The following is a 15,520-nucleotide window of genomic DNA, read 5'->3' as shown; positions in this document are numbered from 1 at the left end:
ATATGAGACCGCTTCAGCTCTGGCTCAAGACTCGAGTCCTGTGATGGGCAAGGTGCTGTGGCATGCACCGTGTGTTCATAACCCCCGCCTGCTGCCAGACTTTCATTCCCTGACAGACCTCTGTTTTCTGCGGACAGGAGTCCCCCTACAGCAGGTGTCCCGACATGTTCTGGTCACCACAGATGCCCCAAACAGGGTTGGGGCGCTGTGTGCGATGTGCACGCAGCCATTGACTCCTGAAATGGGCCCCCAATACGTTGGCACATCAACTGCCTAGAGTTGATGGCTGTATTCCTTACCCTGCAGAGGTTTCTCCCGCTAATTAGGGGCTAGCACGTCTTGATCCACTCACACAGCACTGCGACGGTAACGTACATAAATCTCGTCATATGTCACAACTCGCCCACCATCTCCTCGACTCGACTCGGGTCGCTGCACGCTACTCACATCCCGGGTAACCTCAACACGGCAGTGGACGCGCTGTAGCGACAAGGTATGCTCAGCGGAGAGTGGAGGCGCTCGCCTCCATCGAGAATATAAATGTGATCAACCTGAAATTGTCACTTCATGAATTTAACATCGTGCATCAGGTTTAGGCTAAAAATGAACACATGAGGATCAAGTGTGAATCGTGTGATACATTAACATAGACATTTCAAGAAGAGAAAAGGGTACATTATGTTGTATCTAAGTTAATATTACACTTGACAAAGCTCCAGATGCACAGAATTAAACAAGACCGCAAAGGGAGTCGAGACCGCGCCCATCCAATCTGACATCAGCGCATTTTCATTCATAAGGTTTTCATAAGGTTTACACTTCAGAAATATTAGCTGCATAGAGTCATACATTTGTTGTAATTTTGGATATGTTTATTTAAAATGTTGCCTTAACCTTGTGCTTCTTGGATTCTATTATTCGGATGAATCAGTTATCTGTTTAACTTTCCGAATGTGGCATCGATACTTCCAATACTAATGTTGTATCAAAAATATATGTGCTCACACAAAAATATTTATTCTAAAAAAAATTTTAACTATGGATATTATTAATTGGTTACAATGAACATGAACAATAATCATAAGCTTCAAAGTAATATAAAAAGGATTAGGCTATATTAGAAAATACTTGTGCAGGATGGGAAATATTTCTTCTTCCTCTAATCTTAACATGCATGCTGAAGGACACAAGCAGACAAGCACTTGCGCTGTCACAAGTCTCCTTTAAATAAGAGGGATCAGTGCCTTGTAGAGGTAATGATAGAAATTCAGAGAAACAGCTTCTGGAGTAAATTCATACTAAAATAACAACATATCTAAAGGTGACATTTCTTATAGTGATTTTGTGGGTAATTATTGATAATAAATAATTAAATAAAATAGTTCACCATAGTTTTACTAAAGTAATATTGTGGTAACCATGGTTATTTGTGTGGAAACTACGATTTAACTAACTACCATGATTAAACTATAGTTACTGTAGTGAAACCATGGTTAATTTCTGTAAGGGGTGGGTTACTTCATCAGTGCAGGATGTGTACAGGCAGATTAAATAGATAAACAACAGATTAAATATTAAGCTTTGTGAATACATTTTGCTGATTTCAAATGAAATGAAAATCATACCCCCAACATATGTCATGATGACAAAATTTTACCCCAAAGTATAATTAAAGATGCTAAATTTCTAATGCCCATTGCGTCTGGATGTGTCGCAAAACTGATGCCAGAGGGCACTTTTGGCGTCTGTAGATTGACACTCTGGGCTCTTGCACAAGTGTTAATCTTTGATGCCTTGGTGTGAGAACATGTTGGTATTCCATACACACTTGGAATGATAATTCACAGGATTCACACCCACATTTAAATGTGGTTGTCACTCCCAAATCTTTGAAGTGTGTATGTGGCCTTAGAGTGATAGTTGATCTACTCTATAAAGACAGTTCAAATAAATTTGGACCGGATGGTATCCCTGGCCTTACTTCTAAACAGGGGTGCCGTTAGGATTTTTGGGGGCCCTGACAACTTTTTACTCTGGGCCCGCATCTTATCACAATCTGTAAAAACAAATGTTTTTTTTTTTTCCATAAACATTATCATTATTAAAAAATGTAAAAATATGCATGAGGACCATGTTAAATAATTTTATTTTTTTTATTTAAAAATTAATTAGAATAACTGAAATTAGGATTTATTAGAAATAACTATACAATACAATAAAATAAATTAACTTTGTAGTTGCAGAGGCATGGCTGAGTGCCAGGTTCTGGAGAGTGAAGCAGGGGAGATGAGTGGTGAATGATTTCCACCTGTGCTTAACACCTGTCTTGTGTTTCAGTGTGGAGTGATTGGTGGCTTTTAAGGAGCGCAGAATCTTCACCATTTCACTTTAAGTGAACATGTTTATTTTTTTGAATAAAACAGTGACATTCCTGAGTTGAAATCACTGTCTCCTGCTTCCTCATTCCTGAACCTCATTACAAACCTATATTTGAACGATGTTATTAGTGAGTGTGCATTCAATGCTAATATTTAGAGTAATTTCTTGGAATATCTGAAGGCAAACAACTACATTTACATTTATGCATTTGGCAGATGCTTTTATCCAAAGCGACTTACAGAGCCCTTATTACAGGGACAATCCCCCCAGAGCAACATGGAGTTAAGTGCCTTGCTCAAGGACACAATGGTGGTGACTGTTGGGCTCAAACCAGTGTCCTTCTGATTATCAGATTACCAGTTATGTGCTTAGACCATTACACCACCACCACCAACTAGATTTTGCTGCTAATATCAGAGAGCATTAGAAAAGAATAGCTTTTATACAGAGAAGAAAACAGATAGCTTGGTCCATATTTCATGGAGGTCCAGGTTTTTAAGCTCTGCTTTCGACTTGGCTTTTGTGTCATTTGTAGTAAAAAGAACATGGGTGAATCGTCATTGGGTAGGTTAATGTAACTATGGTTTCTATGCAAACTAGTAGGATATTTTCTATGGTGAAAACAGTAGCAATATAAGTACACTTCTCTTCCTCTTATAGATGTTTTAATATGAATCTACAAAACTATTTTCAAAATGCCAGTTAATACATTTGTTTTTTCTCCTGAAATGCACAATGTTTTCTCATCTTTTCCTTGTCAGTGCTGATTAAAATGTCGGGTCTAGCTGTTTGAGATGATTTTCTTTCTCTATAGAGTTGAGCATCATGTTACACACAGTAGCAGGCAACTGCGTTTCAGAACTGCAGTTTTTAATGGTGGATATAAACAGTGCCACAGTTTTAATAATTATAAATTAATTATTTATATTAATTATTATTCATTATATATAATTAAACATTATATAAATACACTGGCAGCCAAAGATTTGGAATAATGTACAGATTGTGCTCTTATGGAAAGAAATTGTTACTTTTATTCACCAAAGTGGCATTCAACTAATCACAATGTATAGTCGGGACATTAAGACATTAAAAGTTATAATTTGAATTTTTTTTTTCTTAATCTACTTCAAAATGTTCTCATCAAAAAATCCTCCACATGCAGCAATGATATCTTTGCAGATCCTTGGCATTCTAGCTGTCAGTTTGTCCAGATACTTAGGTGACATTTCACCCCACACTTCCTGTAGCACTTGCCATAGATGTGGCTGTCTTGTTGGGCAATTTTCATACACCTTACAGCCTAGCTGATCCTACAAAAGCTCAGTGGGGTTAAGATACTTAACAATCTTTACCAATTATCTGCTGTCCTATGTCTGTTTGTTTTCCCAATCAAACCTTTTCTTTTTGATTTTCTGTTTCAAAAGTGGCTTTATCTATGCAATTCTTCCCATAAGGACTGCACCCCTGAGTCTTCTATTTACCTTTGTACATGAAACTGGTGTTAAGCAGGTAGAATTCAATGAAGCTGTCAGCTGAGGACATGTGAGGCATCCATTTCTCAAATTATAGACACTGATGTATTATCCTCTTGTTTAGTTGTACATCTAGCATAGTCTTCATTCCTCAAAACAATAATTGACTGACAGGTTTCTAGGGAAAGCTGTTTCTTTTTTGCCATTTTTGACCTAATATTGAACTTGAGACATGCCAGTCTATTGCATACTGTGGCAACACAAAAACAAACACAAAGACAATGTTAAGCATCTTTTAACAAACCAAATAGATTTCAGCAGTATTTTATATAATGGCAAATTATTTTCTAGTAACAAATTAGCAATTAAGCATGATTGCTCAAGGATAAGGTGTGGAAGGCTGCTGGAAATGGGGCCTTTCTAGAGTTCTCTTGGAATGAGGAAGCAAGAGCCGGGTGAACACGCCAATGTAATGTTTTATTTCTCACACTTTTCAGTGTCTCACACAAAACTCAAAACAAACTGATAACAAAAATAAATACACTGCTGCGTACAACTCTTTCTCTCCCTCCAGCGGTCTGGATTGCCCTTTTTCCCCTCTCCACTCTCACTGCAGTCACAAAACAGTTGTTAGAGGTGATTTCCCACAGGTGTCAATCCTTACCGTTCTGTCTCTCCCAGCCACGCTCTCTGCAAAGGTCACTCGGTGATGCCCCTATCACCAAATACGCCCCATGTCATCTGGCCTGTGGACCACCTCAAACTTAAAAGGCTGGAGAGCTAGATACCAACGGGGGATTCATGCGTTGGTCTCCTTCATGCGATGGAGCCATCGGAGGGGGGTGTGGTCCGACAGAGAGGGATAAAGGATCTCCTGGTGCAAATTATCCAGTGTTAATTGCCCTAGTTTGTGGAGTTTTGCTTTCAGGTCAAGAACATATTGAATTTAATTTGTGCTGTTTGAAGGTCCCTCCTTCCAATTTTCGCATAGGACTCGACGCCTGTACAATAATTAAAATGGAGAGAACCCAATGGAGGCTTGTGGGACCTCTCATACTGCAAATAAAAGGGCCTTGAGCCACTTGTCCCAATTTTGAGTGTCTTCATCTAGAAACGTATGAATCATATACTTTAGTGTCTGATTAAATTGTTTGACCAAGCCATCCATTTGGGGGTGGTAAACACTACCCCGAATCCCCAATAATTTGTACAGTCCTTGAAGTGTATGTGACATAAACACCATGCCTTGAACAGTGAGGAGTTCTTTTGGAATATCCACTTGGGAGATTATTCTGAAGAGTGCCTCTGCAAAACTACATGCTGCGATGTTGCGTAGAGCCACTGCTTCCAGATATCGTGTTGCGTAGTCCACCAGAACCAACAAAAGTGATGCCCATGTGCCGTTCTCTCTAATGGCCCGATGAGGTCCATGCCAATTATTTCAAAGGGGACCTCAATCAATGGTAGGGGGCATAATGGTGCTTTTGGGGTGGCTGTTGGATTCACCAACTGACATTCACGGAATGCGTACACCACCTGTGAACATCTCCGCGAATGCTCTGCCAATAGAAACGGGTCACCAGATGGTCTAGTGTTTTTCCCTGCCCTAAGTGACTCACCATCATATTATAATAAAACATCTGGAATAACATGTCCTGATGGCTCTTCAGTTCAAACAATTGGTTTGTATCCTCCTTTGTCTGAGCATCCTGCATCACTCGACACAACCGATCCTTAATAACTGAAAAATACAGATATGCAAGTGCTGGAGGTATTGACCATCAATCACTTTCACTTGATCAAAGGCATGCCTAAGGGTCTCGTCTCATGTCTGCTCCAGAGGGTCACTTTCCGTGTTGCCAGACACTGACAAACCATGCCTCTACCACTTCCGACTGCACAATTTACTGATAAACTGGCTGCGCTTGCCACAGAGTTCACTCGGTATTTGCCGACTTTGCAGTTCAGAAATTTTTATTTGAACTGCTCAGCAATCTTTTTGTAGTTGACGTGGAAAGAGCACCTGTGAACCACCAATTGGAGCGGATAGACCTCCAGTGTAGTGACACACTCAAGGGAAAGTATGACTCTTTGAGCGCTGCACGGTTTCCATGCTTTATCCCTGAAACGATGCCTCAACTCCGCCTACATGCTGCTCAAATGCTCTGCCTGTTTGGAAGCACATACCTAAGTGTGCAGCTTTTCTCTGTGATGAAGATGAACAAAAACCCACAAAAGAGTCTTCACACTGATGCACACCTTCACTCCATCTTGAGGATTTCCACAGCACAGAACCTAACCCCAAACATTGTTGAACTGGCAGCCAAGAAAAGGTACAAAACATCTGGCTTTAGCACGTTCATAAAAGAAGAGCTTATCTAAATATGTTTTCCTTTTGCACTTTATCCAATATCTTGTTTATCCTGTTTATTAAATGTTGACCCTGTTTGGCCCTCGACATAGTCCCAGTTTTTACATCTCTGTGATTGAGTTTGACACGATGCAAGATGTCTTTCTTCAGGTCCTGATACCCCAGGAGGTTGGTGACTGGAAGTTGTTGTGTGGCCAGCTGGGCTTCTTCTGACAGCATCGTCAACAGTCAGACTGTCCACCCAGAGGCTTCTGTGTCCCGCTCAAAAAACTCCACGAACACCTCCAGATCATCTTCCGGCCCTATCTTTATTAGCGTGAATTGGGGGTGGCGGTCAGGAACAAGTCAGTAGAACCAACCTTGGGTATCAAGCTCTGCAGCACCTGTCGATTGCCCACCTGAAATTGCAGGAGGGTCTGGAAGTGCCGCTCCTGGCGCAACTCAAGCAGAGTCTGATATTGGTTTTGGTGGATGCTGTCTTGATCAGTTTGGCAAAGGCGAGGCACCATGCTGGTGTATCTTTCTCCAAACTCCTTGGTTTCGGCACCAATGTGACAAGGTCTCTGACTTTGTTGAATTCTCTTGGATTGAGGAAGCAAGACCCGGGTGAACACTCCAACGTAAGTCTCACACTTTTCAGTGTCTCACACAAAACCGAAATACTTCTTTCCAGCAACAAACTGACCACACACATAAACATACTGCTGCATGCTAGTCTAGACAACAGGTAAGTTCTAGGTAAGTATCAGCTTCTGCTTGCAACTTTTTCAGATAACATTAAATAAAAAAAAAAAAACTCCAATTACCAGACCAAGATCAACAGCACCCCAGACACTCGCAGCTTGTTTAGAACATTCAACACACTTCTCTGCCATCCCCCTCTACCACCTGACACATCACAGACAGCAGATATCTTTGCCACATTTTTATTAATAAGGTTGCAACCATCAGCAATACATTCTCAGCACCATAGCCTGTCAAACACCTGTCTCCTGTATGCAACTCAGGCTTCAAAAGTGGACACTCCACCGAGACTGCCCTGCTGTCTGTCACTGAGTTGCTGAGACAGGCGAAAGCTGAATCCAGATCATCTGTCCTTATTCTGCTGGACCTTTCTGCAGCCTTTGACACAGTCAACCATCAGATATTACTCTCCACCCTCTCTTCGCTGTGCATCACAGGAACTGTGATTGACTGGTTTAATTCCTATCTCTCAGGTAGGTCCTTCAAGCCTGGAGAGGTGAGGTATTTAAGCCACATCAATTACTTACTGGGGTACCTCAGGGATCAGTGCTTGGGCCACTTCTCTTCTCTATATACACAACATCACTGGGACCCATCATTCAGTCACATGGTTTCTCTTACCACTGAGTTTAGGTCACACAGGTTTTATGGTCTGTGTCGCAATATGTACTGCTTGGCACTATCCAGTCCAGCCTGGCAAGTCATGCTGCGCTGTATGAAGGGGAAACACATGAACGTAAAAAATGCAAAAACAAAAATGGTTTAATGTCTTAATGTAGAGCCCACACACTTAGTCTTTGGGCAGTATTCATTTTATCTTACCAGGTCATAAGAGGCCTGGTTACGATTTTTCAGGCCCCAAACAATTGCCAACCAGGGGCCCCTGGGGCATGCGATTTGGCTCAAAAAATTATAAATTAATATTTTTTAGGCTGTTGACAATATTCAAAACATATCTTGATAATTGTTCATTTTCTCAGAAATGACATTCCTAACAGCCATTGTAGCCAAGTAGATTTAAAAAATTAAAAATAATTTGTATAATTTGAGGAGTGGTGGTGGTTTAGTGGTCTAAGCACATAACTGGTAATCTGGTAATCAGAAGGATGTTGGTTCAAGCCCCACAGCCACCACCATTGTTTCCTTGAGCAAGACACTTAACTCCAGATTGCTCCAGGGGGATTGTCCCTGTAATAAGTGCACTGTAAGTCACTTTGGATAAAAGCGTCTGCCAAATGCATAAATTTAAATGTATAATGTATGTAAATGTATGCACCAATTCAACAAGTAAAAAAAGGCAGTTTTTACCAACTAATACACAGTACTGTGCAAACGTTTTAGGCACTTGTGAAAAATGTTGCATAGTGAGGATGTCTTCAAGAGAAATTAAATAAATAGTTTTCATTTATCACTTAATGTCATACAAAGTCCAGTAAACATAAAAAGTTAAATACATTTTTGGTGTGACCACCTTACCCTTTAAAACGTCACCAATTCTCCTAGCTACACCTGGAAACCATTTTTTTTTTTTGGTTGTTGGCAGATAGGATGTTCCAAGCTTCTTGGAGAATAATATATATATATTAGTGTGCAAAACTAAACCTTAATTCACTTATATTTTGGATCATAGCTGAATATGATTTATTATTGTCCAGGCAAGTTTGTTATTATAATATAATACTGAATAAGAATTATAATTTTGAAGGCTTGTTTTATACAATAGCAATATATTTCTGTCATATTGACTTCATCTTCATTTTGAGCTTTTATTTTGACGGAACAATGATGTATGCATTTCACAGTTTACAATGTTCCTCAATACAAATCTGGTTAAACACTGTCACCTCCTCCATTTTTGTCATTGTCCAGGGCCCCATGCAATTGAGTGGATTGCATAGTGGTCAGCAACTGTGTAAATCAAAATCATGCAGGAAAATGTTGGGGATTCGCCTAGGCCCCTGTCTCTCCAGGGCTCTTAGAACTGTCCTAGCTTCCACCCCCCACATTTCTGCTCTCTGGAAAAAAAATATCTTATTGTTCCTTTGCCATAATAATAATAATAATTATTGTTATTATTATTATAACCTGTCAGATTGGTTACAACGGCTACAGGCCAGTAGCTTTGATGTCTGTTGTTATGAAATGCTTTGCATGCTTTTCAGTATTTGTTACATTTAGTTCAAGTTTTAATAAGATAAAAGCTGAATTAAGAATTGAGCTGAATTAAGAAATTGAGGGCTAATCACCTTTTGGAACTTCCCTTTTTTTTAACTAAATGGACTCAGCAGGTTAAAGTTAACCATACCACATCAGAACTGAGAACAATTAATACAGGAGTCCCACTGAGTTGTGTTAGCCTTGCTTGTTCTTTTTCTCATTGTACATGAAAGAGTGCTCAAATACTGATCCCAATTAAATAGTTTTTCATATGATAATACAAATACTCTTTATGTTTTTAGAGTTTGTAGGTTTGTAGAGTGTTCTGAAGACGAAAGAGACTATTTTTGACTCAATGAGAATCCACTCACCAGTGTTTATTTTTATTTTCACAACCCAGAACCTATTATGTAGGTATAAAGTGAGCAGGTATAAACTTTTTAAGACATCTTGTATACCTACTTCAATGAGAATTTGAAACAACAAGGTGCAGATGTAAAATGGTTGACTTTCAAAAGGCATGTCCATTTTCTGAATGGTTTTTTAGATGCTGTATTTGGGTCAGTAAGTTATATAATGTTAATTATTATTTGTTTTATTTTTGAATGTCTTTTTATAATAATGTGTGCTTTTTTGGTTGTTGTTGTAACACAAATATTTATTGTTCCTATTTTTACACAGCATACTGATTTGAAGAAGAGCAAGAAAAAAATAAAATAATTTAAATTCAACAAATTCTTCTTGGGGTTATCGGTAATAGAGAGCCAGCTAAGGTCTCCACCTCCCTTGCAAAAATGCAATTACTAAGAGGGCCATGGCCCATTGATTTTTGTAAATATTGTGTGTAAGAAAAGACACTTACACCCTTACAACCCCTCCCACTCATACTTTACATAGTATTCAGTGGAAATTGCTTGAGGGTGCCCAAACACTGAAAGGGAGAGGACAGTTGTGGCGGTAAATATAGTCATGACTGAAGAGGTGGGCATACTGTAAAATATTACCCCACCCCACACCACCTGCACAAAACACGGATGCAATGAGGTCTGTGATCATATAGGCCTAAGTTTAGTTTTAATGTAATGAATGTAATGTTCAAGAAACAATCTTTTCTTTACGTCATACCTACAGTAAGAACACCCTTTGCCCACAGTAATATCACTGTAACACACAGCCTCTCGTGGCTTATTGCTTAAATATAATTGCATTTAGCTGTTAAAAATTATAAGTGTTATTACGTACTCCTTTTGCACTCACACATGATTTCACAAATGTCCCCCTAACTAAATTGGATTTACAGTAATCCCTACCAGATTCAATTAATGTTCAGATTGGTTGTTAAGCTGAGTCGGACTATCCATCTTGCCCATGCTTTCAGATCAGCGCTGTGTGAATTTAGAAAAATGAAAAATATAAAGTGATCAACACATTCAAAAAGTGCAAGGTTTCACCCCAGCAGTTTGAAAAGTGCAAATTTAAGATAAAGTGTCAAATTTTGGATAAAGTTTAAGTTTTAAGCCTAATTGTATGTCTTTGGTTCTTTCCTAATTGTTACATGACAGTGTCCATAGGAAAGAGCATATTTTTATTATATTAATAACAATGTGCTAGAAATGTTAATTTAATGCTTTTTACATTTTCTCAGAGCAGGCCATTGTCATCCAGGGCACTGCTGATGTGAACATGTAAGAATGAAGTTGTCTTGTGATATAATACTACACACCAGAATATAATCTATTTTTGAATTGGCATAAATGGAGAATCATGCTTTTTGCCCCCCAAAATGGTAAAGTTACATAATTTGCAAGTAGGGACTAACTGCCCATGCTAACCAGGCCAAACCTTGACCCCATGGGTAAGGCCCAGTGTTTTTAGGGTTTCTGCTCTTTAAATCTTGCTCAGATTGAAGGTGTTTGATAAAGGAGCTGTGAAGTGGCTGTCATTTTTGTAGCCTGGTCTATATTTTAGGTATGCTGTACAATAAGGATTGGTGGTTTAAGTCTACTGAAATAGTGTTAATCCTGGTTCACAGGGTTTTTGCAGTTTTTCTACACTGCTTGATTGATTCCTCAAAGAATCATCTCAGTTGGAATCTACCTGAACCTGTGTGACCTCTTTAAAAGTGGGGAAAATTACTGTAGTTACCTGGGTGTAACTCAGAAGACGAAAAACAAGATTTACATTTCTTGAAGGCAATAGTGCTGGCATGTCAAGCGGGGGCATAGCTCACATTTTGGGCCCCAGGCACAGGACTTCTTAGAGGACACTTCAACCATTTTGGTGGGAATGTAATGCTTAATGTTTTTTAGAGAGAAATACAATGATATATATGTATATATATATATATCATTGTATTTCTCTCTAAAAACATATATGATATATATATATATATATATATATATATATATATATATATATATATATATATATATATATATATATATATATATACACACACACAGTATATTTACTATATTTGTGATTAACACACAACCCAACATAATCCAGGGCCTCATAATTTTCACAAGGTCAAAAACAAATACTTTATAGTAGCCTATTTACGTACATATTAACAAAATATTGAGCTAATTTTCTTTGAATTAAGTAATAAATGAATCGAGACCAAGTCCTATCATGGTCAATATAGCTGATATTAGTACTGTTACTTCTATTAAATGATTTTGTTTTTCAATTTATGAGAATAAAATTGGTAGAATATTATTATATATTATTGTAAGATTTACAGCCCTCGACTGAAAATTGTAAGTAATCTTTTTGTAGCGCACTTTACAACATGTCGTTTTAAAGCAGCTTTACAGAAAATCATGCTGTAACATAAAATTAAGCTGTAATGTCTGTTATATCTCATTAAAGTCCTCATTGTGTGGTTTAACTGAATAATGTGATAGTAGATAATGCCTTAATAATTTATTTGTCTTTAGGCTCGCAGTGAGCAATCCAAAGGGGACTGGGGTAAAGAACACAAAACTCCATAAGATGTTAGTTTAACTTTAAGACTTACCCTTTTATTATTATTGAATTAACAACAAGTGTCAGTTAACAGCTTTGTCATTATTGAGTGTGAATTAACTATGATGTTTTTCTGTCTAACTCAGGGAAACACTGCTCCCTCTTGTTTCAGTGAAAGCTATCTGTCTGACTCAAACTGACTGAGCAGGTGCATAAGCACTGTCTGTTACTGAGTGCTGTGTCTTTAAGCATTTCTGTGTGTTAAGATGAGTGGAAGAAGAAATAATTCCTATCCCAAGCAACTATTTGCTAGTGGTGCCTACAGCTGTATGCACTGCATTTACCATGACCGTTTTGACTGACCTGAGAAACTTTTTTCCCTGAGAAAATTTCAGCAATGTTGAATGTGCGTCCCATATTTCTGTCAGATATTTAGAATCAGAACAATCGATGGCTCATTCTTTTCAGTCGGTTTATTTTCAGTAGGCCAATCAAGTTAGCAAAGGGTCTGAATTGATTCGCAGTTCAGTCTGATTCGTTTAGACAGCTCACTCACACTGAATGATTTGGAGTGGTTTCTCACTCAGAAAACCAGTATCGTTATACTTTAGAATGCAGTGATTAAAGAGGGCACTGGATGAATTGGATGTTTACCTACAATCAGTTGAAACAAAAGGCAACTTTTTTAAGAGGTCACTTTGAGAAACAACAACTATAGTGCTGTTTAATGTAAATTAGTCTTTTATAAATGTTTTGTATCCAATAGATTCATGAATACTACAAATACTCTTAAAAATACTGACTTTAACTACCACCATTCCTCGATGGTGGAACGGTCTTCTGAACTCCACACAAGATGCAGATTCTCTAACTACTTTCAAAAAACATCTAAAGATGCATCTCTTTCGTGAGCACTTGACCTAATACTACTAATGCACTATCTGTCTTCTTTCTTCCAAATAAAAACAAAATTAAATTCTTCGTCTAATCTTTTACCACTGTCTCTCGCCTTCCTCCCTATTTGTACTTGTACTCATGTTATTGCCTCCTTAGAAAGAACGACTTTTAATGAATCTTCAAATCTTGAATGCACACTGCATGTATCCTTAAGAATGTAATTTTCATGGCTCAAAAGGTTTTATTTTTATTTTAAGACATGATTGAACTTGATCATGTTAAATTCTAAGAGAGTAGGAAGTCCAACTGTTTGAACTAATTCAATTTGATTTGTCATTGAAGCTCTGCACAGTACATGTGGAATACAATAACAATTTCAAGTCTTTTTATTTTGATAAATTCCATAATTTTAATAAAACACTTTTTAAATTACAGTCTTAGTATTGCATTATGTGGATGTATGGTGGTTTCTTTTTTCTCTTAAGCACTTTGTAAGTTAATGTTGATGCTGTTTAGAACATGAACATTTCATAAGGGATCAATATATATATATTCAATATACTGTATATATAGCTAAAATAGAACACAAGAATATATTTAGTTGTGTAGATAAAGTGCATAAAACGTGTGAATAAATAAGTTATCATTAACACATTCTACATTTGTCCTATTAAAAGTACATAAAATAAATTATTTGTCAATCAATATCAACAAAATAATGTTCAAAAATAGAATAAATAAAATTCTTCATTAGTACTTCATACAATTGTTACATATTTGATCACAGATCCTGTATGCGCAGCATTAAAGGATCCCCCCACCCCCCATTAATTTGTTCATTTTATATATAGAATATGTTATACATTTTGGTATTTCTAAAGCATCAAGGTAAAATTTGTCACTGAATGTCTCAAAATTCTCTAGAAGAGGCTGTTTCGAGTGGTGTACTGTACATTGTATGACCGTCTTCTGTGCCAACGTCTTCTAATTGCAGCACAGCAACCACAGAGCAAACACTAAAGACAGAGACATATAGCATCAGAGTCAATAACCTGATTGGAGTTTATACACAGTAACCTGTACTTAAAAAATGTGAACAACATTTAAAATGTTGTTCTTTGTTCTTTTTTTTTTAAACATTTAGTGTAGCACATCCCTGCTATCCTTAATCACTTTATAACCAATACACATTTAACATTGTCATTGTGATACTTACACAAAGGAGAATCCAGCAAGGTATCAGAATAATAGCGATAGCACAAGGGACGATGATAGCCACAACCCATGCTGCACTAGTACCATTGTTGGGGACTGTAGTGTTGGTCGTTACAGTAGGTGCGGGTGTGGTAACAACATTAACTTTGAGGAGTTCCTGGAGAAAGATGCTGGGATTCTGGATGTCACTTTCTGAGAAAACATACTCTACATCGGCCTCAATCACAGTGGAATTACCCCTAAGAAGAGATTATAATGTACAATAAGAAACATAAATAAATAACTGAAATTTTGCCTATCCTTGTAAAATCATTTAATATTTCTGCTTGGAATAAAGTATAAGGCAATTAGTCAAGACTTACTTGAAATTGGCTTTTTTGAAAACAAACGGAGTAGCTGAGGGGGAACTTAGGATCTGGTTCAGCTGAAGAATTTAACAATTGATAGAGTTTAATATAGAGTATTATTATGTTGAGGCTATTGTGATTAAAATACAAAAATTCTAATTTCAGGGCAAGCTGTTGAAAAATAGCACTTTATTCAAGTGTCATAAACCTACCAATTTGTTAATAGAGTTTTGAATTATTGTGTATGTGTCATCTCTGAGTTCAAGTTTCTCAGTCATGGTGACATTGTTGATTTCAAATCCAAATTTGAGAGCGTAGGAGGTATTAGAAAGTCCTTTAAAAGTATATTGGAAAATAATTAGTTTTGTGGTTATTTGTTGGTGGAAAATATACAGTATAATTGGGAATCCGAAGTGAAGAGTAAAACTCACTCTGAAAGGTGACATTCACAAAGCTCACAGGATCACTCAGGGTTTGTTCTGAGACAGATCGTTTAGTTCTGAGACGTGAGTCGAGTAGAGAGTTTGCCAACTCTAGAACTTTACTCTCACTTGGTATGGGACCCAGCGTGATGAACACGAGCCGAATGTAAATAATCGCCTTCCCAACCCTGCAAAAGAGGGAAATTTAGAGACATTTAGAGACAGAAGATGAAAACTATTAACTTTTACATAATTATACTTGAATCATTAGTCTTACACTGTAGGTGGAGAAGTTACAGCAGGTGCGGGTGTGCTAACAACATTAACTTTGAGAAGTTCCTGGAGAAAGATGCTGGGTGTCTGGATGTCACTATCTGAGAAAACGTACTGTATATTGGCCTCAATCACAGTGGAATTACCCCTAAGAGAAGAATCAAATGTGCAAGAAGAAATACAAGTAAATAACTGAAATTATCCTATCATGCTCCTTTTAAAATCATTGGACATTTCTATAAATGAAATAAAATAAAAGGTACTGAGCCA

Source organism: Xyrauchen texanus, chromosome 5, assembly GCF_025860055.1.
Source record: "Xyrauchen texanus isolate HMW12.3.18 chromosome 5, RBS_HiC_50CHRs, whole genome shotgun sequence".
Classification (NCBI taxonomy): Eukaryota; Metazoa; Chordata; class Actinopteri; order Cypriniformes; family Catostomidae; genus Xyrauchen; species Xyrauchen texanus.
Note: the sequence above shows the minus strand (reverse complement) of the source record.